This window comes from Carettochelys insculpta, chromosome 4 (genome assembly GCF_033958435.1).
Source record: "Carettochelys insculpta isolate YL-2023 chromosome 4, ASM3395843v1, whole genome shotgun sequence".
NCBI lineage: Eukaryota > Metazoa > Chordata > Testudines > Carettochelyidae > Carettochelys > Carettochelys insculpta.
In genome coordinates, this window is record NC_134140.1 from 114,542,732 (window position 1) to 114,567,165 (window position 24,434).

At 43.1% G+C, this 24,434-nt stretch overlaps 1 long non-coding RNA gene across 2 annotated transcripts in view; it reads right to left on the reverse strand.

The window, feature by feature from the left end:
* Positions 1-24,434, reverse strand: part of LOC142012782 (uncharacterized) — a 43,364-nt gene that overhangs the window by 18,587 nt on the left and 343 nt on the right. Inside the window, exon 1 of one of the 2 annotated variants that reach the window (XR_012645468.1) lies at positions 24,391-24,424. The exons of the other annotated variant lie outside the window; for it this stretch is intronic. This is a non-coding gene — a long non-coding RNA (uncharacterized LOC142012782). Of the gene's footprint in view, positions 1-24,390; positions 24,425-24,434 lie in introns of those variants that run through there. 2 annotated transcript variants of the gene reach the window in all.

The window sequence follows — 24,434 nt, forward strand, 5'->3', positions numbered from 1 at the left end:
TAAGCCATTGTTAACAAAGCTTTTTTATGCTCACAGCTTGTCTTGTCTCCGTCCACCATTCGTCCAGCGAACCCCTTTTACTCCTGGGACACCAGATCCGTCATGCAGGCCAATATTTGCTCTCCCTGGTCTAGGATAATTGGTCCTGCCATGACTGCAGGGGACCAGGCTTGATGACCTTGCATGGTCCCTTCCAGTTCTAGTGCTCTATAATTCTATCCTGCATCTACAGCATTAACTGTAGGGCAGAATTCCTCGACATGCCATGATGTTCTGCTAAGAATCACTGCTCTAAATTTGGGTCTGGAAACTAGGCCTACATCAGTAGCATGAGTTCACCCCTGGTGAGCCCGCCTGGAAGGCCATCCCAGCCTGAACAAAGACAGAGGTAAGTATCAGAGAGGTAGCTGAGTTAATTTGTATCTTCAAAAACAACAAGAAGTCCTGTGACACCTTATATAAAGACAGAGATAGTCACTCTGCCAACCACATTCCAGGAACAGAGAGACAGCCGCGTTAGTCTGTATTCTAGCAAAATAAAAAAGCAGTCATGTAGCACTTTAAAGACTAACAAAATAATTTATTAGGTGATCAATTTTCGTGGGACAGACTCACTTCTTCAGATCATAGCCATACCAGAACAGACTCAACAGATAAAGCACAGAGGTCCAAAAGTTGTTATCAAGGTTGACAAATCAGAAAAAATTGTTCTCAAGTTTGGCAAATCAAAAGAGCAGAGGAACAGCAGGCAGGAGGGGGGATTGTGTGTGGGGGGGGTATTAAGAGTTAGATAAAACATCAAAAAACTCCTCATACACAAACCTGTCAGCCAGCACTTTAATGGAGTGGGCCATGCTGTTAAAGACCTGAAAGACTGTGTTCTACTGAAAAGGGACTTTAACAACTGTCTGCAGAGGGAATGCTCAGAACTAACATTCATATTCAAATTTTGACACATTAACTCATGGTATGAATAGGGACAGCTATTAACTGAGCCATTATAAGGATTCTTTTACATACTTTGATGCTTTATCTAACTCTTAACTTCCCCCCATCCCCCGCTCCTCTGCTGTCCCTCTGCTCTTCTGATTTGCCTACCTTGAGAACAATTTTTCTGATTTGTCCTTGATAACAACTTTTGGACCTCTGTGTTTCAAATATTGAGTCTGTTCTGGTATGGCTATGATCTGAAGAAGTGGGTCTGTCCCGCGAAAGCTGATCACCTAATAAATTATTTTGTTAGTCTTCAAAGTGCTACATGACTGCTTTTTTGTTTTGACATTCCAAGAACAGAGCATTAGGACATCTCAGAGGAGGGCAGGAACAAATGCTTGATTGTCACATACTTTCATTACCTTCTGCTTTGATTCTTTAGATATAACATGAATGGTCATATCTGTGTGAGGATAACATTGTGACACCGACATATATATCACCACTTTACACATTCTTGTCAATTAATGTTTGCTTTGTTCAAAGAACTTCCTGTAAGCTGTGGGTGGAGAGCACTCTTGTAACCTTCTTAGATTGTCAGCTAATTGTGCTAATTTCCCTTGCTATTAGCTTCTATCCAGTAGTTCTGGGGTCTCTCCCAACCCCTGTTGCTTCATTCTCCACCCATCAACATTCTATATAATCAATTGTAACCTGTTGTTGGGCAATGTTCACTAACCTACAAGCGAAGTGACACTCCACCAGCGCTGTGTGTGATAAACCATCCTGCTTGCTTCTTATGCGGTGTCCAGACTTTGTTCCAACACATGGTTTGTGTCAGTCTGGCTGTGTCTACACAACAGCCTAACCTCGAAATAGGCTATTTTGGCATGTCTAAATGGTGCCACGTGCCAAAATAAAGTGCTATTTATCTCAAATACTGTTTCAAGACAACATATGCATTTCTTGGACATGGGCAGCTATTTCGGGATACTGCCATATCCGGAGATAGTGCCCATAGTGCAGACATAGCCTCTGTGACTAAGCAACAAATAAGGTGCCCACCCTTCAGCTGGTGTATATTGATATTGTTCCATTGAAGTTGGGGGTGCTATGCTGACATAAGCCTGCTGAGGATCAGGTCCATGATCTGGAACTCGCCTATCTGCATGGTGCTGGATTGTACAACCAGGCCTTTTCCTCCATTTAGTAATCTGATTAATTAGTTGTACTGTTGTTTGATTTTGGTTTTGGGAGAAAAGGGTTAGTTCACAGCCAGAGCAGCACAAATGGATTCTTGTCTTCAAGAGGCAGCTGTACCTGAAGCCAGGTAAACAGACTGCTCTGAGAAATACAGATGCTCTGCAGGCCACACTGATAAGAGTAAAGTGCCTGAACTAAGGATGTTCAGGAAGTGCATTCAGATCTGTACATGACCAAGGCTCTTGGCAGCAGACTAACACCAGTCCTGCATCAGGCTGTTTTTAGAGAAAAACAGATAAGCCCCTGAACTGCCTCTGTTGCACTAACATGGATATCCAGACTCTTAGTCTTGATGACTACCTCGAGCTATTTAATTTTCTCCAGAAATGCCTAAATTTAATGAAACAGATGAAAAGCACATGCCTTGCTTATCTGTCACAATGTCCTCTCCCACAGGCACAAACACAGAATCTCATTCATTTTATGGGAACTGTTTCTGGAGTGAACAAGCACACAAAAACCTGTAATTTGCCATTGCAACAAACAAACAATCCAGCACCATCTTCTAGATCAATCTGGGTTATGCCCTTTCACAGGGCTGCTGACCTAAGCCTTGCCTGCATTACAAAACGTATCTATTGTTTGCAGTCGGCAATAGGAGCGGGTGCAGCTGCACTTATTTGACTGCCACTGTTACGGAGCACAAACCATGTATGATCCATTTCAGGAATTGGAATTAAATGTTGCTGGGTTAATTTAACCTTTTGAACCTAGAGATTGTGTAGAGCCAGGGCTTACAGCTAGCGATAACACTTTTTGGAAGCTGTAATGTAGATGAGGTTCAGAAGGACTCGGACAACTCTTTAACCCTGCATGCATAAGCCTTTATTTGCACTTATTAAATGTCTTGTGAGAACCTGTGATAAAGGTCTGAGAAGATGAGAACCTTAATGCAATCAGAGTATAGACAGGTAGGATCTATGGAAACTTTGGGTTCAGTGGTATTTCTGTGAGGGAGAAGAAGGAAGAAACAGTGATCTGACTTGCAGCAGGAGCTTGCAGTGCTGTTTTTGGGACCTGGAGCAGCGCAGGGGAGAGTTAAAAACTGAAGAGAAATGGAATATTGCTGGATCCCCTGCAAAAATCAGGGGTGAATTATTCCCAACAGAGATCCAGGAATGCGTTAGAAGTTCAGCAGTCCCAAACTACTGGAAGAAAGAATAGGGGAAATCAGGCCACCTGGATTTGCTTTCCCTACATTTCCATTGTCAGAGAGTCCAGACCAGTGGCAGAACTGTGGTGGAATGGCTCTCTCCTGGTGGCTTTGGGTGTATAGTGTATGCACAAAGATGGTCCCAGGCATAGGGAAGTGAGGCAGCTGCCTACCACAGCAGACTCCTTACAAGCTGACATGTGACCTACTCCACATTAGTTCGCTGTGGTGCAGACTGCCTGTGAACAGCCTGAAACTGCTTAACAGTTCCTTAATAAGCTTCCATTTAGTTCTGTTTCCAAAAGGACTACATCAAAGGATCCACGGAGCCGTTGATATGCACCCTTAAACCGGCTGACTGGAGGGGAGGGGCAGGAGGGAAAGGGGGCAATTACCCCACAGCCCGGCAAGTCAAAGTGAACCAGTGCTCCTGGCCACAACAGCTGCCATTTCTATCCTTGTTCCCTATTTTCTCCCATGTCTTAGGTGCTATCCCCTAAACTTCCTCTCCTCCATATATTTCTGTCATTCTCAGCTGCCAATCTGTCACCTAGGGTCCTGTCCTACCCACCATCTGTCTCCAACCTCATCAGACTGACTGAGATCTGTCCCTTCTCCAGTCATCCTAACCTCCAGCAACCTGCCCCTATTACTAGTCCCAATCCTCTAGCATTTTTTCCTCATCTCCTATCCTCCAATCCCACCACCTTTTTCCTACCTCTCTCCACCTGTTCCCCAGGTCCTCATCTCCCCACCCCATTTGTCCCATGTCCTGGTCTTCCTCTAGGTCTCGGCCCGCATATTCAGATTTCAGAGCCTCTGTATTATTTCCCCCATTGTTCCATCCATACATTGCATAGTCTTGATCTACCTCCAGCCTCATGTCCACTCTCCCTTTGCACTGAGGTACACTTTGGGCTCACACTCAGAAGGACTTTGTTGTGGGGAAGTGAAAGCGTGCACAGATGCAACCCCACCTTGTGAGTCTCAGCACTTGGGCTCTTGGGGACAAATCCACAATTCTGAGTTTAGCTTCATGTTGCTGGGGTTGTTTTGGGAATCTCTTCATTTTGACTTGCCAGGATTTGGTTTTTTTAAATGAGTGAGTGGACAGATGTCTGGGTGGTTTGGTTGATGATGATGTGCAGCTGAACAAATGTCATGGAGAGCTCTAAGTACTATAAAGGTCGTGCTCCAGGCTGCCTAACATCCATGGCTAAAAGAGTGTAGGAAAAAGGATCCGTCGACTCTCACCAAGAGTTCTAATGTGCCCCAGAAACCTGGAATTTGCCTCCTTCCCTCCCCACTCCCTAAGCCATAGATACTCAGCGGGAAAAAGAAACACATTCATTTTCATTTGCATCTCGAGAGCTAGACTAGGGTTGCAAAGACGGTATGTGATTTCCTTGTTCCAAACTGTTCTTGCAGAACCATTGTCACTTGGACCAAAAGGGAGGAAAAGATTATTCTGAGTTTTTTAAAAAGCCACCTCAGTTGTGATGTTTTTAAAACTGCTTCTAGGATTTTATTTGCCTTTTCACCATGGCCACCCACTGACAACTTAAAGACTCCCATAACCAAAATCATAGCCCCAGGCTTAAGCATAGGCAGCCAAGAGGAAATGTTTGTGCATCAAGTGACATTGCAGAGGGCAGTGTTCCCAGCCACTCATCTTTTAGCCACTGTCTGTCTTCTGCCTGTTTGCCTCTGAGTAAGAATGCCTGGGTATGTGCCATCACTAAGCCAGCTTTAAGTAGCAGGCACTTTCAGAAATGAAAAAAGCATAACTTTGGCTACACTATAAAGAAGATATTTGGCCTGTTTGATTTAGGTAGAACCAGGGGAAGAATAAAAGGTAGGAAAATCATCTGCCCTATTTTTTACAATAAGGGCAAAGCTTCCATTGGAATAAGGGCTAAGTCCCCAGGCCCATGGAACAAACTAAAGCAGCTTTCAGCACGTTGGTCTGTTTCCTATAAGTAACTGTGGAATGCAGTACCTGTGAGATGACCTTTCTTTCATGCGATGTTTACAGGTACCTCTTCAGCATGGTGAGCTGGAAACAAGACATTATTTTGCCCTCTGAAGTGAAGTTTGAGGATCAAATCCCCTTATAACATACCAAGTTGAATATAGACTCCCCACCCCTTGGTCTGACTGGAACTGTCTAGAATGGGTTCTCTAAACTCATTTCATGAAAATCCCACTTCATACAGTTGATTTTGGCAGTGAAATTCTCTTGTCATCCTAACAGGCACCATAGTGAGGTTTGTCTTTCTAAAACTGTACTTGGGATCAGTTTTAGATTTTCATGGTAAGTGCCACTCAAAAGTAGCAAAAAGCCATAAAAGTCTACCAAGATGCCCCACCTACTAGCAGCTAGTCAGGCAGAGATGTCCAAAGGTCCATGAGTGTTTGAGGAAAAAGCTGGTAAGGGATAATGGTTTGACAGTGTGGCAGACAGAATAGCATTTTATGTGTATGTTAGCTGATGTCACGAGCAAGATACTGCTGTGTTTCTTGCACCAGAGCAGTGGTCTTCAGCAAGCAGCATTCTGACTGAATAGTCTAGTGGTCCCACACCTCAGTGGAAGTGTTAGCTTTCATGCACTCTCCTGGGCTGATGGCTTCTAATAAGGGAGCACATGTGTATAATTTAATTGTCATATTCAAGGATAAGAAGTTTGTCCATGTGCTACACTTTATAGATTGTCTTAACTACTTGGAGTCAGAACCTGCTCTCAGTTATACCAATGTAAGCCCAGAGCAATCATATCCAGTTTAGTGAAGGTATGCCATATTTATGACATTGTAACCAAGATCCGAAATTGGCCCTTGACCATTGGCTCCTCAAGCTATCTTTGGACCACTGATGAATGTACAAAATACATTTCAGATGTTAACCATTGTACAACCTTTTGAGGAGTGTCACTTCAGCAGAACTATTTTCCACTCCAAGTACAAGTACAAACACATAGCAACAGGCATGGAGATACACATCTCATAGAGCTGTAAGGGACCTTGGGAGGTCATTAAGTCCAGTTCCCTGCCCTCTTGGCAGGATCAAGCACCATCCCTGACACATTTTTTTTTCCTTTTTCATCTATTTCCCCAGATCCCTAAATGGCCACCTCAAGGACTGAGCTTACAAACCTGGATTTAGTAATACAGTGCTCAAACCACTGAGCTGTCCCTCCCTAACTACTTGTGTCTACATACTGCCAAAATAAAACACTGCACATGCATCTGCCTCTGGGGAGAGGTGGAGAGAACAAACACCATGTAACATATGGTAGGCATCACTTTGCTTACTCCATGACTGCACAGCACTCAGATGCTAAAGTGATAAGCATGGTATAAAAGCCTATGTAAAACTGAACAATGTCTGCATTCAGCTGGAATGTAATGCAACAAGGAGTTTAATATGCTCATTCTCTCTTAAGTAAAGAAAAATATGTGGAAATCAATTGCTGGACACACTGCACAAGGGATAATATTTTAAAATGTGGATGTCTAAAGAGAAGCACATCGACTTACTTTACTCTTCTCATTGGGGATAAATGGGTTGACTGCAGAAAGATCTGCAGTTGATTTGGCAGGTCTTCACTAGCTCCACTACACTGGTCGATCTCAGATCATTAATTTCCCCCACTGTAGTGTAGTAGTCTCAGAAGCGCCTACATCACTTTTGAAAATTGGGCTGAGGTTCTTTCAAAAATGTTACCATCCTCTTAAAGGCTTGCCAGTATTACAACTTTTAAATGAATTTATAATCTGCTACGGGCACTCTTGGCTTTACAGCTGGCATATGTCCACACACAGTGTGGCTCTCACTCAGTAAGTATGTCATCTAAGTATTTCACCGTAGCCAGACGCCCAGGCTGGCTACCTCGTGTAACACCTTTATGACAATTTGTTGTTGCTGCTGCAGTTTTGACAGGACTCCTGTTGTAACCAATTTACTGAATATTTCTCTTTACTTTTTGGTTGTGTGGAGGTCAGCCTAGGAATGTATTGTTCCATTGCTTATGTGCATAGCTTTTGGGCATGACATCTTCTGCTAAGAAACTATGGGATGACTGCTTAGATTTTTCCAGAATGGAGTCATACACAAAAGAGGCAGTGCACCAGGTACAAGCTCACAGTCACAAGGTACAGCTGCATTTGGAGCTGGTATGTAATGCAACAAGGAGTTTAATATGCTCATTCGCTTTTAAATAAAGAAAAATATATAGAAATCAATTGCTGGACATGCTGGCGTAATTCCAGATTGAGGAGTCATACCCACGCTCTCGTTGATTGAGCTAGTGCACCAAAATAGAGTGCAGTGGTATCTAGCAAGCCTGACTCTGTGTCTGTCCAAAGTGCTAGGCAGGTCCTTAGATATTTAATGATTGTAAAGTGCAAGAGACTTGGTCACCTGACTCTGGTTTCCTGAGTCTGAGGTTATGTCTCCACCATGGGATAGATTTATGCTGCAGTGCTCAATCCACCGGAGGTGTGCAGTGTGAGGTGGATTTAGCGGGTTTCGTGAAGATCTGCTAAATGGACCGCTGATCGTTCTCTTACTGACTCTGGTACTCCACCAGAACAAGATGGTGCGTCAATGGGAAAATTTCTTCTGTTGACATAACACAGTGTAGACTGTGCAATAAGTAGATCTAAGCTACGTCGATTTGAGTTACATTACACAGCTTAGATCGACCTGTCCCCATGATGCGGACCGGCAATGACAGATGTTGAGGAAGAACTATGTGAAATACATCCTTCCCTCACTTCTGTTAAGTGCTCTGTCCCTCTAAGCCCGTGAATGGAGAGCAGAGATCAGTTGTCTTGCATTTCAGTGCAGTCTGACACTAGATGGCTGGACCTCCACTCTGTCGTTTAATTTCTGTCCGTGGCTCAGTGTGACTACTTAGAACAATGAAGTTGCTCAGTCTAAGCTCTCTCACATTCCCTCCCATGGACTGACATTTTTTCAAATGGGTCATATTTTGAACCTACTTGTCAGTAATTGTACCCAGTTTTTTGAAATCCTGTTTAACTTTCCAGGCTCTCCACACTAGAAATCTCAATGCTAACCTTTCGGCTACATTATGTATTTTTGGCAAGGGAAGCGAAATGTAAATGCAGACTCCACCAAATCACAACGGTAGCTTCTAATTCCTTAACACAATTTTTGTTTTCGGTTTTATTTAATTTTGTTTTGTTTTATGTTCATCACACACAAATACCAGTTTGGCCTTCTTCAAATCGCTTGTAACCTTATGCATGAATTGTAAAACTGACGTGTCCCTCAATTGTTTTATTATTATTTGTATTATAGTAGCATGTATTAGCCCCAGCCAGGGACCTACCACCCCGTTGAGCCTGGCACTATACAAACTGTGAACAAAGAGACAGACCTTTGGCCAACAAGCTCAAAACCTAAGTGTCAAACCACAGCAAAGTTTTAAGATATTAATAATCACCACATAGCCAGCTAGTTTGATTTAGTGGCTCATACATAAACAGGAGGTATCTGTGAGAAGCTCACTCATATGGTTGTTATTTGAGAATATTTATTTTATTTTATTTTATTTTATTTTGAGTTGTTGTTAGAAAAAGAAAACTGAAAGTCCCCAAGAGAACAGCATCTCAGAAGCAATTGTGCTAGTGTCACGCTTGAGTTTGGCAGCACCTCAGGTCTTGGCCTCGAGGGAAGATCTGTGGGCCATGTGTACAGAATGACAATGAGAACACATCCATTGGCTTGGCAAGTCCACTTTGCTTATAGGGAAGTATAAGAATTCCTAAAGTGCTGTTCATCCACAAGTTATCTGAAGGGTGGCCTGCCTGTTGTTAATAAACCAAGTGTAGATAATACCATGACTTTGCAATTACAAATGCCCCACAATGCAAACACTGGATCCAAGCTATCTGACCTTTGGATCTAGATGAGGATCCAAATTTTGCAGCTTTAATTCAGGCTAACTGCTAAGTGTTTTAAAAACCCAAAACTGCACAAGCCAGTGCCGATGGACCCAGATATCCAGGAAAAGGGTGACATTCAGCAAATTACTGACTTGAAACTTACCTCTCTGTTCCATAATTTAGAGCCTGATCACTAGCCCTGCTACAGATTACTGGTTCCAGCTGTACCTGGGGTGCCAGAGAACTTTCTGCTAGTGATGTTACAGTCACCAGATTCCAGTACATAAGGGCACCAACCTAGAAGGGCCAAGTAAAGGTTTCACAATATTGTATGATTTTGCAAAGTTTCCAATTCACTGTATTGTTATTTCATGCCACAATATTCATGTTTTTGCAAACCTCTTTATTTACTTTCACCTTTTAAGGCCATACCAGGCTGTAGTGGTTTTTCAAGCTCTGCTAGTTATTGCTGTTAGGAAGTCTATGTTTGTTAGCAAGTCCCTCCTTCTCCACCTCCTAAGGTATGAATTCACAAAGCTGGAGTTACATAATTTAGGCTGAGTTACTGTGTTAGGGCAGATACAGGTTTACTCTAGGGTTAAACAGAAAAAAACACTGACAAAAGCAAAACACTTGTTTAGTTGTGGGTTGAATCTCACAGTGCAAGTGTGTGTTGGTTCAACCTGCGGAAAATGCAACACATTAGGGCACATTCATAAAATGGACAGTAAAGTGCAAAAAGCACAATCCCCATCTCATGAGGGAGATAACAGGATTTCAGATTCATCAGGTTGCACATGGCAATCTGGAGCCACTGAAAATGTTATATCATTTCTGTGACTATGTAACACTTTGTTTATTGTCTTCTAAACTGTTTGCATTTAATTTCTTTATAAATGGAAGGAATAAAACTTAAAATGGTGCTGGATACAGAGTCTGCTGTTCTATTATTTCCCAGAGGGATTGTCAGACTTCTTAAAGAGGAAAAGTTGCAGAAGACTAGTCACTGATTCTAAACGTGCATACAGAGCAAATCCTTACTCTCCAGGGTGATGTTAAAGCGGTGGTAACAAATGTAAACAGCATATGCTGTGCAGTGAAGTCAGAGTGTTCTACATGTTTTGGTAGAAAATGCAGCTGAATCTCTCTCAGCAATAGGAAAAGCTGGACATTCCTGTAGGTTTTTTTAAAAACACAAAATGCACTCTGTTTCTCAACAATAATGTAGCTAAACTTTTGGTCAAGGCAGCTCATTTTGTTAGGCTGTTGTCAGACACTTAAGACATAACAAACAAAATTGTACTTGCCAAGGGAGCAATTCCTAATTTTTCCAAGTCCGTCCTGTACTATTTGACACGGGAATACAGTATCCAGTTCTGGTGCACACATTTTAAACAGGATGTAGAAAAATTGGAGGGAATGAAGAGAAGAGCCAGAAAAGTTGTTTGACATCTGGAGAAAGTCTCTTGTAGGGAGACACTTAAAGAACTCCACCTGTTTAGCTAACCGAAAAAGAATACTGAGAAGTGACTTCATTATAGTGCATAATTACCTTCATGGTGAGGAAATACCACTCATTAAAGGGTGCCTTTATCTAATGGAGAAAGGTATAAAAAGACCCAATAGGTGGAAGCTGAAACCAGACAAACTCCTGTTAGAAATAAAGTACTTTTTTTCCCCCTTAAAACAGTGAGGGATAAATTAGGAAGAAGATTGGTGATACAAAATCAGAGAATTTGGGGTGGAGGGGTAACATACACGCAAGTAAAACATCAAAGAAATAGTGATTTGGTGACTTATTCAATGGGCTTGAAGCCCAGACCCAGCTTGGTAAACTCTGGCTGCCCTGGCTATATCAGGTAAGTCAAAGGAAGGAGACCCCTGTACAAAGACCTTATCTGGTGACCACTGGTGGTGACTAGTTTGAAGGTGCTTCACACTGTGGACTCCACAGAGCCTTTTGGGGAGGACCACTGAGGAGTCCCTCGGTGTCATGCAGGGAAAGAAGAGAGCTGCAAATGATCCAGGGATGCATGTGAGTTGATGTTAATAGATGGGATGTCTCCTTCTTTCTCCTCACAGGCACAGATGATGACAGCTGAAAAGAAGACCTGCACTCTTGCTGCCTCTGGAGCAAACAGCAGTGACTGGTGTCACTCACTGTCTTGTATAGGCTTCTTGGCGGGAAACATGAGGTAAGTGGAACACTCGAAAAAGCGGGAAAATCTGGTTAGAACCAGTTCTTCGACAGTTGCTGATTGCTTGAGATAGGGAGAGCAAAGACCAAAATGGAGCCCATGGGTGACTGACTCCATTTTGTTTTATATAAAATCATTATTTTAATTATAAAACATTAAGATGTCACAAATATACAACACAATTTGAACTAGAGACTCCATGACAATCCTTGAGAATTGGTAACCTGAGGTACAACATGAAACTAAAAATTATCCAGTACTAGCTAAAACGTGTGATACTACAATGAGTGGGTAGACAAATGCACATAAATCACTGTTTCAAGGGTTCTCTGTTTGAAGAGAATTTAGGTGTTGACATATGTGTCATATGAGACTGATGATTACTATGAAGCTCAAATCACATGTACACTAAGAATTACATAATGGTCATTTGGGAATTTTAAACATCAGAGTCCTGGCCAGGAGCTGGGAGTGGTGGCCCAAGATTGAAACACAAATGAAAGGAAATCACAAAACAATCTTCAAGTCATCAAACACAACACATGCTTTAACAGGCTCTGTTGTATCCCTGGGAGCATTCAATTTAGTGAATCCACAGACTTTGCTGGACCGCTTTTGGGATGTAAATTTTTGACTGTAGTCCATGTCCATTGTAAGTAGCCTGAAGTATTCTTTATGAATTCACCTAATCCAGTACAGGTAATGGAAGTGTTAAGACTATTGTTTTCATGGATGAGAGTTACTCAGATGTAAGTGACAATGGCGTTCAACTCATATCTGAAGAATTGTAATTGTTTGTGAAAAAAATGATATCAAACATTTGACATCTCTGTAACAACTTTGCACAAATGGATTTGTGGAAAGATTTATCCAGTCATTAAAATAGCTCCAGGGAAAAGTAATTTACAATACAGGACTGATAATTGTCTCTTAGCCTAATGCAGGAAATGCTATCATCAATACTCCTCATGGGATGTAATGTCTGGTATGCTCTCATTAGAGCCTGAATTACTTGCTCTCCTGAAGAAACAGGGTGATCAAATGACCACAAAAGTCTTACTTGATAGTACAGTTTTAATCTGATCAAAATGTTTTAGGATGAGCCTACTGAGAAAATGCATGGAAACCTGCTGTGATTACATCACGTCCTATCTTATAGTTTAGAAATGGCACTGAACATGTCATGGAGAAGTCATGTAAACCAGCTTTGGAACACAAGTTCAATGAGATGCCTCTTGAAAATATCAAGCCTACAATACAGTTGCACAGTGGCCTGTGATAGTGCCAGGGACCCTCAAGTTTCTGTTTCTACTACAGGTGACCTGAACACTACAAAGCTGGAGGATAGTGCTGATATAGCTACACCGGAAAGTACATATACACTTTAAGATGTTGTGATCTCTACCTCCTATTATCCAGATAGAAATAGTTAATTGCCTCTCAAACATCATCTGTAGCCTGCTGTATATTTAGTTATAGTAATACATAAATTGGAGCATAAGCTTTCATGGGCAAAGGCCCGCTTTGGGAGATGTTGCATCTGATGAAGCAGGTCTTTGCCCAAGTAAGCTTATGCTCCAAATTATCTGTTAGTCTATAATGTGCCACAGGACTTCTTGTTGTTTTTGAAGATACAGACTAACTTAGCTACCTCTCTGATAATTATAGTAATGTATTTGTATTTTTTAAGTGTCCTTTACTCCTCCCCCTTTTAATATATGCGGTGTGGAGGCGGTATCATTATTGGAATTAGAGTGGTATCCCTTTAAATAGCTTGAGAGCCCTCTAGTGGTCACACTGTCTTCTGTGTTGCAGAAACTATTAGACCACTGCCAGAGCAGTTGTGCATGTATGTAGCTAGCTCCTGAATATGCTACAGTATACATTTATTAAACGTGGTGACTCTGAACCCCTCTGCACTAAGATAGTTCCTTCCGACTGTTATTGTGGTTTAAAGGGCAAAAGGCAGAACAATTACCTACGTCAAAAAGTAGCATTCGGTAGCCAAAGATGAGCCATAGTTTCCACTTTGTGCAGAGAAAACAAGAACTCAGGGTGTGTTTTGTCTCTGACCAAGCAAAATAAGGCACACAGGGGAAAAGGTCCAGTATTATGTATTCTCAGAGCTCCAGAAACTTGTTAGTAGCTTATGTAGTACCGACTGATTCTGCAAACTGGGATTGTCCTATTATGGCTTTATGGAACAGCTTTGAGGGAAAACATTGTTATTCAGCATTTTAAGTGACAAGAGAGACTATGGTTGAATGTAAGGGACATTTTAGCAGCCTATTGGAAAGAATATTTCCTACACACTCTAGAAACTCACTAAAAAGTATCAGCAAGAATATTAAACAGAAATGGTATCTGTCAATGGGATGGAGAGACCTGAGTTTCTCTTGTAGAAAGGTTAGGTCAAATTTGCCATTTGGATAACTGGACACAACTTCACTGAGGTCAATAGAGTTGCAGCTATTAACCTCAACGAAAAATTTGGCTTCACATCACAGGCCACGGTAGAAAACTAAATTGTTGACCTAATGCTGTAGTGTGGACCAGGTTTATATCCACTGTCCTGGGGCTGGACTACTTACTATCTTGGTCTCTTCAGTCTGAAGTATGGCTGCTATAGTCCAAACTGTCTGTAGTGGTTTAACTCAGTGCATGCCTTTGTGGACCTTTTGTGGAATCCTGCAGGTCCCTCTGGGTCAGGCATAAGAAAGACTGGAGGGGACTAATCCCACAGCATGTCCACATTGTGATCATAGTTCACTCACTGTTGGGTGCTCTTTGATCTCTTCAGCAGTCTCCCTTGGTCAGGGATTCAATACCCCTTCCTCGGTGACTCTCCTAGCTCCTCGTGACTCTTCCCTCACGTAGGGACGCAGCTAGCCCCTGCCCTTTCTCCGGTCAGCCCTGAATTGAGCCAGGTTCTCTCTTTTTCTTCTCCATCCTGGCCTGGCACTAGCTGCTGGTAGAGCGGTGCATGCTTAGCTGTGCCCCTCTCTTTAACCCCTTTCGTGCTGGGGTTTCTCAGCTTTGTCACTGGTACATTAAAACAAATACAGCCACAGGCAGCATACAGCTTGGGATAAAGAATTCAGACCAGGTCTTCAGACTGGGTGGGCTGTTTCCTGTAAAGCAGTGATTTTGAAAAGAATTCAGCAGTCATAGTAGACAGGCAACTGAACAGGAGCACTCCGTGCCATGGCGTAACAAAGCACCTATGTGATCCGTGGCTGTACAAATGGGAGAAGTGAGTAGGGGTAGGGAGGGGATTGCACCTCTTTGTACAGTACTGGGAGTATTGCTGCTAGAATAATGCTTATAGTTTTAGTATCCACATTTTAGGGAGGATTTTGAAACATTACTGAGAGTGAAGGAAATGAGCCAGATGCATGGTTTGAGGACTCAGACACAAAACGCCTTACTCTGAGAGACTTACAGATCACAATTGGTTTATCTCATTTAAAAAAAAGAAAAAAAAAAGCTTGAGAGATGATTTGACTGCAGTGTATGAATAGCTTCTGTCATAGATTCACAAGGTCTGTGCTACGATTCTGCTTTTACGCCATTCCTGGAGGAGCTCCTTCAGCGTGCCAGAGCTGCAAGGGTAGACCGAGCAGCCTCAATGACTCCAAAAAGGCTCCAGCCCTCCTATTTCATACCATACACTCTTCCCAGAAAATCCAACTGAGACAGACTCCTCATCTGAGACTTGTATGCTCTTCATGGACCAATGCATCTCTGCAACTGTTTGCAGTGACACCAGGCGGCCTTTTCAAAACAGAGTTGGGTTTATCAGTTGATTGGAATACAGCATTGGGAAGTCAGGTAGTGGGTATAATAGACTAGCCACCCTGATGCAGCCCCTGCTGCTGAACATGTGGTTGTGGGTTTCAATAGTTTGTATGAGGGAAGCTTTTGCATGTTATTATTACACCACGTGTAGGTTCTGGAGGGGACGAGGAGGCGGTATGTGCTATTCATCTTCCTGGGTTCATCAGTAATCTGTCCAGGGCCATTACTAATGAATCCCAGAAGACGTGTCGCACATACCACCTCCTCAGCTACCCTGGAACCCGCATGGTTTATATAAAAAGTTCAGGTACTTCGGAAAGAGACAAGAGCTGTTCCTGTTGGGTGGCACAGGGTCTCAGGAGGGGAAGTGCAGCTTGTCTCAGATGGCTCCAGCCAACTGGAGCTCTTGTGGCTGCAGGGGAGGGCTTCAGAGCTCTGGCCAGAAGGTGTATGGGGTGGGGTGGACCTTGGGCAGAATGGGGAGGCTACTCCTCCAGCCCCACCCTAAGGGGGGGATCCACCTGCTGCCTGTGATTGGGAAGTTCTTAGGCTAACATAGAGAAACAAAAATGAAGACACAGTCCATTGTGATTAAGACAGCACTCCATTATAAACAAGTGCTGTGGAATCTTCTTGTTGGCTCCTTCTCACTCCATGCTATGGTTGCCCAATACCTCATTTTCCACTGGCACACCCAACTGGAAATGGACCTTGGCAGCGCTGACCAGCAATGATGACTGGGCTGTTAAAAACTCAAGTTAGTGGTGCAGTAAAGGCAGCTGCCCTGGTTCTGCACAGCACCCAGAAGCAGTCAGCATGTCCCTCTGTCCCCTAGATGCGAGGATCGGCCACTGGGGCTTCGAGCACGAACCCTGGCCTGAGTGCTAGCCCCGCAGCTCCCATTGGCCAGGACCTGTGGCCATTGGGAGCTATGGTGGAGGGGACTGACTGAGTCCCCTCACACAGCGAAACTCCCTCCCAGAGCTCATACCCACTCCTGTGCCACAAACCCCTTGGTTCCGGTCCAGAGTCCCCTCCCACATTTGAACCCTTTGCCACTATCCTTCACACGAGAGGGCCCCGTCCACCCGCACACCTCGCACCCTTCATCCCCAGCCCCACCCCAGATCCTGCACTCCTAAGTCCTTGCCCTGTGAAAATGAGCGAGTGTGCGGAGTGGGAGAATGAGCAACAGAGGGCAGGGAGATGGAGTGAGTGGGGGCAGGGCTTTGGAGAAGTGGGGCCTCATGGCAGGGCAAGGATGTTCTGTTTTCTGCAGTCAGAAAGGTGGCAATCCTATCCCACACCAATTTCCAAGGCAGTCCCAGGTGAGAGTTGCTGAGTCTCTCCCAAAGCCAGCTCTTAACCCAGCCACCAGACACCACTGTCCTCCTGCAGAGACATGCTCAGTTCACATGTTCTGCATGCCCTGCTGTGTTTCTCTTTGTTACCTGTTGATTATATAGTCCAGTGGTGTCCAATAGGAATTCAACAATCGCCACATTTGTGGTTGTTGTCTTTCCATATTCACCACATTATATTATACAAAACTTTTTAGAGCCAGGCACTCCCAGCCAACCCCCCGACTCAAAATCAGTGGAGTCCAATAGCAAGTCAAGGATCACCATACCTGTGGTTGTCATCCTTGCATACTCCCTGCAGCTCTCTGCCCTAAATAAATACCATCCCCCAGAGCCAGGCACCCCAACCCCGTCCCCTGCCACCTGCTCTAACTGCTTGTGATTCATCAGAGCTGCTGCCACTGGAGCTGTGCCTGCTAGAGCCCCGCCAGGGCAGCAGCCACACTGAAGCCACCTGGATGCTGGAGCCAAGGCCGTGCAGGAGCCACAGTTAATAACTATGAATGGGCTGATCATCCATGAATTTATCTAGTTCTCTTTGAACCCTCTTAGGGGCAAAAGTCTATTGGAGATGCCAGGGATTGAGTCCAGGTCCTCGCACATGCAAAGCACTGAGCCATATCCGCTCCCCCACAATCCACCTGGGGCAGGATGGAAAAGGTGAAGCATAACATCATTTGTGTTCCATTTAATACACTTAGATCCCTATGCTTGAAGGACACAAGGCCAAGCATATGTGGTGGTCCTTGCTGTGTCCCCAGGCAAGGCTGAGCAATTTCTCTGATGTGGGCTTGTGCAAGTGAGCCATTGCATTATATAGTTCCTTTGATGGACAATGGCTGTTGATGGTTGTTTGACTTGTGCCCAGGCATTGGTTGCTTTCATTGCTCTTGTGTCTGGGAAGCTAATATCCGTCCAATTCCCCAACTTACAGCATGCTTTAGAGACAAGCAGTGCTTTTTTTTTTTGTGGTGGTCCTGAGCAGGTGTCATTCAGTACCAGCACCTCCGCCAAAATAAATCAGTATTCCCTCCAGCCAGAGTTCCCACAGCTGGGTATGTTGGCTGGGCTCACTGCTCCAGCCAGCTCCCAGCCATGGGGCTGTGGAAGTCCTCCCACCCACTGGCCAGGGTTCCCACATCTGGGGCTGGCTAGGGCATGGAGCCCTGCTGGTGGCCCCAGATGCAGGAACCCCGCAGGGGGTAGTGGAGGGAGAACCGGCTGAGTAGCAGCTCCTCTTTTTTGACAAAAAATAAAAGCACTGGTGACAAGCATGCAACACAATCTCATAACTTCATATGCACTAGTGAGATACATATTTAGATAGGTCAGTTCTGCTTAAAGTCATTGTTTTTTCCCCTGATACCTCACATGGCATGCAACATCACAATTATATATAAATTGGGGTTACAGGATGCTTCCCTAAGGTATAGAATGTCACACTGTATTTATAGTGCTTGGCAAAAACTCTGCATTAAGACTATTATTGCATACAATCAAGCACACTATCACACATTTTTATCTCTTGGTACACATAACATGCTGTATGTATTGCACATTCTTGTGCCTTGTTCTTACTAATGTTGTCTGCAAATGTCAAAGTTGGTGTGGCATTAAGAACACATATAGAGCTGATATCCATGTGGTAAACTGAGGAACTTTATGATAAATTGTATAGTCATTTGATAAATTAATATATCATGCATATAATCCACTCTCTGCCCACTAATCCATCTTCACAGGCACCTATCCCGACATTCCAAAGAGCTGCCATTAAAAAAAATCCACTGGCCAGAGAAATGTTTTTGTTCTCCTCCAAACGTGAAATTTCCCTGTTGTTTCCCCTTTTCCACTTATTCTCCTTAAACAAGTGACACCTGCTCAGGACTCCAGAGCAGTCAGGTGAGAATCAGTGATGGATTCTTTTGCATCTAAAAATGCCACATCTTTATTAAAGCCTATTGTAAGTTTATAGAAACAGATGTGGGAGATTTTTTACCACTAAAAGAGGAGTTTCTCATCTTTGCAATGGGAAGCACAGTGCCAGACCTGGGAAGTCTCAAGATAGCAGACATTTAATTTGACATGTTTCAATATAAAAATGCTCTTGTAGGCTATTTTAGAAGATTTTATGGCTCTCTCTGAGACCTGCTGGATATATGGCAACAAAGGGATCGAACTTTATCAATAGAGGGATACAGTAAATAGACACAATATATTATTAATGCTCTAGAACATTTCTAGAATAGTTTTTCTCTAATATGTGGGATAAATGCAGAATACTTTGCAGGGGGATGTGGTATAAAGGTTGAACTGGCACTCATTTGGAATAACCTGCATAATGCAATCCTGGCTTTTCCACTTTTGATTTCTCAGGTCAACCCAAACTTAAACTTTGTATTGTATCACACCGTCACCGATCCCATAGTTTTTTGTGCATAAGGGGTTGGAGCCTCTGAACAGACATAGAAATGTAGGGTGCAGGAAAGAAAAGGAGGTGTACAGAAGAATGAGGGGAGCAGAAAGGAAACTGGGGAAATGGCGGTGGTGGAGGGAAGCAGAGGGTAGAGTAGTGTGTAGAGGCAAGGAAGAAGGAGACTGATGGATGCCTGGGAATATGATGAACTAGAAGTAGACTGAAGAGGTGCAGGAGACTGAGACAGTATCAGTGGGATAGCCAACACTAACAATTTTATTGTGAATCTCTGAATATTTCGTGTTTTTCTTAAGGCCTCAGCGTTTGGAATCATGTATAACAGCGAATCTAAGTTTTCATATAAAAAGAACAGGTTTCCAGCCCTTGTAGTTAAGAGAAAAGCCTGAAAACGTGAACACTAAAAGACCCCACCCCACCAGGAAACTAAAAATAAGACAAAAATTCTGATGTTTTTTAAAATCTCGTAATTGGTTTAAAAATTTCCTGATTTGAAAATCATTTAGTTTGGAAAACAGAAGACTGAGAGAGGAAATGATGAGAGTTTTCAAGTACCTAAAAAAAGGTGTTAACAGAAGGAGTGAGAAAAATTATTCTCCTTAGTCTCTTGTGACAGGACTAGAAGCAATGGGCTAAAATTGCAGCAGGGGAGGTTTAGGTTGGACATTAGGAAAAAATTCCAAACTGTCAGGGTGGTTAAGCACTGGAATAAATTGCCTCGGGAGCCTGTGGAATCTCCATCACTGGAGATATTTAAGAACAGGTTAGATAAATATCTAGCAGAGATGATATAGATGGTGCTTGGTCTCGCTGTGAGGGCAGAGGACTGGACTTGACCTCTCAAGGTCCCTTCCAGTTCAAGTAGTCTATGAATCTGTGCTGTCAGAATATTTGGGATTGGCTAAACCAGAACAGGAGATGACACAAGCACGATGGAAGGATATGGTGTGGGGAAAAGGAGGGAAAATATGGGATGCCGGTATGAGACATGAGACACTGAGGGGAATGGAGGAAGAATGTGAGTGAGGCAGAAGCCTGGACAGATCATGGGGAAATTGAGACGTGAATAAGAGAAGGGAATAGAGAAATATAGAACTGCAGCTGCCCATCCTCAGGGTTTGAAGTGGGTATGTGTGGGTATGAGTGGGGAAGTTTACATGAGACTGGCCACACTGGGTCAGACCAATGACCCATCTAGCCCAGTATCCCATCTTCCAACAGTGGCTGAAGCCAGATACTTCAGAGGGAATGAGTTCTACAGGTGGACAGTGCATTGTATAGAGAAATATTTCCTTATGCCTCTTTTAATTTATGTGCTTAATTGAGTAATCCCTGTTTTTTGTGTTATGTGAAGGGATAAGTAACCCTTCCTTATTCAAATTCTCCATACCATTAGTGATTTAATAGAATCCTATCATATCACCAAATAGTTGTCATTTTTCTAAGCTGAACAGTCCTGGTCTTTTTAATCTCATCCCATATGGAAGCTGTTATATGGCAATAATCATTTTTGTTGTCTTTCTATTTTTTTCCAGTTTATTTTTTTTTTGAGATGGGGTGACCAGAATGGCACACACTATTAAAGGTATGGATATATCATGCACTTATATGGTGGTATTATGCTATTAACTCTTTTATTGTCTCTCCCTTTACGAATGATTCGTAACCGTGTCGATTTAGGAGATTTTTCTCTGTGTGTGTGTGTGTGTTGTATTTTTGACTGTCACTGCATATTGAGCAGATGGTTTCAGAGAACTATTCACAATGACTCCAAGCTCTCTTTCTTGAATGGTAATGGTTAATGTCACCCAGTGCAACGCACTCATTTTGTATAGCTGGGATAATGTTTTTCAATTTGCATTGTTTTGCATTTATCAACAATGAATTTCATCTGCCATTTTCTTTCCCAGTTCTACACACAGTTTTGGGACATCCCCTTATAATCCTTTGTAGTCAGCTTTGAACTTCACTATCTAGAGTAATTTTGTAACCTCTATAGACTTTGCTACCTCACTGGTTAGCCTTTTCCAAATCGCTTACGAATACTGGATGTTGAACAGTAGGGCTGTATCTATACCACAAAAATAACTTTGAAGTTGCTTACTTCGAAGTACAACTTCAAAGTAAGCAACTTTCAAGCTGAGCATCTACACACACCTTACTTCAAAGTAGGGCACTACTCCATTCGCAGGAATGGAGTAAAGATTTCGAAGTTGGGCTTGTTAACTTCGAAGTAAGGGAAAATGAATGTAGACTCTCTGCTGGCTACTTCAAAGTAGTGCCTAACTTTAAAGTTAACTTTGAAGTTAGTTTCTAATGTAGATGCATACTAGGTGTCCCAATACAGATCTTTGATAAATGTTATGTACCCCCCCTCTGGTGAAAATAGACCAGTCCCACCCTTGTTTAATATATTTTCACCAGTTGCTGATCCATGTGTAGATAATCCCTCATATCCCTCAACGGCTTAGTTTTCATGAGAGCCTTTGGTGGGGGAACTTAACAAAGGTTTTTGGAAAATCCAAGTACATTATATTCACTGCATCAGAGGTTCTCAATCTTTGGGCAGAACACCGAAGTGTGTCACAATCCAGTTTTAATGAGTCACCAGGGCTGGTGTTAGACATGCTGGGGCCCAGTATTGAAACCTGAAACCCACCATCTGGGGCCAAAGCTGAAGCTCAACAGCTTCAGCTCTGGATGCTGTGGTGCAGGTTGCAGGCTGTCTGCCTGTGGCTGAAGCTCTGGGACTTCAACTTTGACCCTCCACCTGGGATGGCGGATCCCTTTATAGGGAGCTATAGGGTTGGGGGGGCTCAGTTTTGGGTACCCCCTTCTTGAGTCATGTAATTGTTCTTGTCAGAAAGGGATCACAGTGCAATTAAATTTGAGAACCCCTGCACTACTCTTATCTATATATTTCTTGATCCTCTTAAAGAAATCTAAATTGGTGAGACATTTTTTCCCTTTATAAAAGCCAAGTTGATTCTTCCTCAAGGAAGTATGTTTATTTATGGGTCTGGTAATTCTGTTCTTTACTGTAGTTTCAGTCTAGTTATCTGGTAGTCATTTTAGGGTTACTGGCCTCTACTTGGCATCATATGGGCTCTTTGCCAGTCATCAAGTACAGAGGGTGATTTAAGTGATAAGTTACATACTGAGTTAGGAATTCTGCAATTTCATATTTGAATTCCTTCAGAACTCTTAGGTGAGGTATTACTGTTTATCAATTTGTTCCAAAACCTCCTCTACTGACAAGTCACATTTGAAAGTTCTTCAGATGTGTCACCCACAAAGAATGAAGCAGCCATGGGAATCTCCCTCAAACCATCTGCAGTGAAGACCAATGAAAAGAATTAGTTTAGCTTCCCTGCAATAGCTGTTTTCTTGGTGCTCCTTTAGCACCTCTCTTCTCCACTTGCCTGACTGACTCTTCGGCAGGTTGTTTCTGCTGCACATAAAATACTGTTTTGCTGTTGGTTTTTGTGCCTTTTCCCAGTGGTTCCTCACATTTTTTTTTGTCCTGCCTAATTATAGTTTTACATTTGTTGAATTTATGTTTTTTTCCTTAGTATAATTTGACTTTCAATTTGTAAAAGATCTCCTTTTGTCTTTGGCCACCTCTTACTTTGTTGTTTTAACCCTGGTGGCTTTTTGCTCCTCTTACACTTTGTTTCTTGATGCAGGTAGAGGGGGATACATGTCATTTGAGTCTCTATCATAGTGTTTTTTAAAAGCCTCCGTGCCACTTGCAAGTCTTCTAGCCTTCTGACAGTTTATTTTAGTTTCCATTTAACTCACTTCATTTTTATGTTGTGTCCCTTTTTGGAGTTAAATGTTACTGTGGTGGGTTTCTTTGGCATTTGACTCCCCTCATAGGGATGTTAAATGTAGATACATTATGGTTACTATTACTGAGCTGTTCAGCCATATTTATCTCTTGAATCTCTTGTGTTCCATTTAGGATTAAATTGAAAATCTCCTCTCATCTTTGGGTTCCAGGACTAGCTGCTCAAAGAAGCAGTCATTAATAGTGTCTAAAAGTTTTCTCTCTGCATCTCATCCTGACATATGTTCTTGTTCACTGTGGTAATAGCTGAAATCCCCATTGTTATTAGAGTCTTAAGCATTTCTTAGTACTGTTGCCATTCTGGTCAGGTGGTCAGTAATATATTCCTACTACTATATTTTTACTACTGAAGCTTCACATTTCTATGCACAAAGATTCTGTGATACTGTCTGATACATTTGAGATATCTACATTCGACTTTTTTCCCACAGAGAGCCACTCCCTCACCAACGTGATCTACTGTCATTCCCATAAATTTCATATTTTTCTTGCTGAGTATCATCATTCCACCAAGTTTTTGTGATGTCTGTTAAAAAAGGATATTGAAATAATACCAGACATTGTATTTCACCTTCTTAGTATTTAGACTTCTTGAATTTGTGTAGTAGTTATGTCAGTATTTAGTGCTCTGCATTCATGTGATGTAACTGAATACGACTTTTTCATTTGACTGTTTCTTTTCAGTTCCTACTTGTAATTTAGCAACTTTTATACTCTCCTCTTTACTAGAATACAAGTTGTGCACCCTTTAACAAACCCACCGCTTTACAATATTTTTACTTTTACATGCCAGCAGTCTGGTTCTGTTTTAGTTTAGGTGGAGCCCACCTTTCTTTCAAAAGTTTTCCTTTCCCCACAGCTCCCACCATTCCAGATAAACCTAAATCCTGCCTCTGAACACTGTCAATCTCATCCCCACAGTAAGATCACCTTTTGCCTGTCTAACTGGCCTTGCATGTGGAACTGGAAACATTTCAGAAGCCGTTACCATGGAAGTGCTGGACTGCGATCATTTACCTAGGAGCGTTAATTTGGCCTGCAGGCCTTCTCTCCTACCGGCACTTAGGCGTACCATAACTCCTGGTTGCTTTTAAGCACAAATCCAACTATCTGTATTCCCGCATCACTACCTTTGGACAAGTGGAGGTAGGTTTGAATTTTGACCTGTCCCGACCACACAGCCTTTCAGGGCGGACAGCTGCTCCCTAAGGGCTCCAAACCCCATGGACCCGACAACTGGAGTCAGCCTCACACCCCTGATCACGCCTTCCACAGCGGGAAGCCCGCCGGACGCTGGCTGGGAGAGGCTGAGGTGGGCGGACCCCCGGGGTGGGCACGCCTGCCACGAACCAGCTCCGAGGCGCCAGCCCCCTGGAGGCCGGAAACCCCCTCGCAGCTCTGCCACGTGCCTGGCGGGTTTCGGCTCGCGGCGCGCGCTCGCTCGCTCTTATGTAATTAAGCCAGCCTGGACGAGGCCCGGCCCCTACCTGCCCGAGCCCCGCGGGCTGGGGCTGCCCCGCTCCCGGAGTGG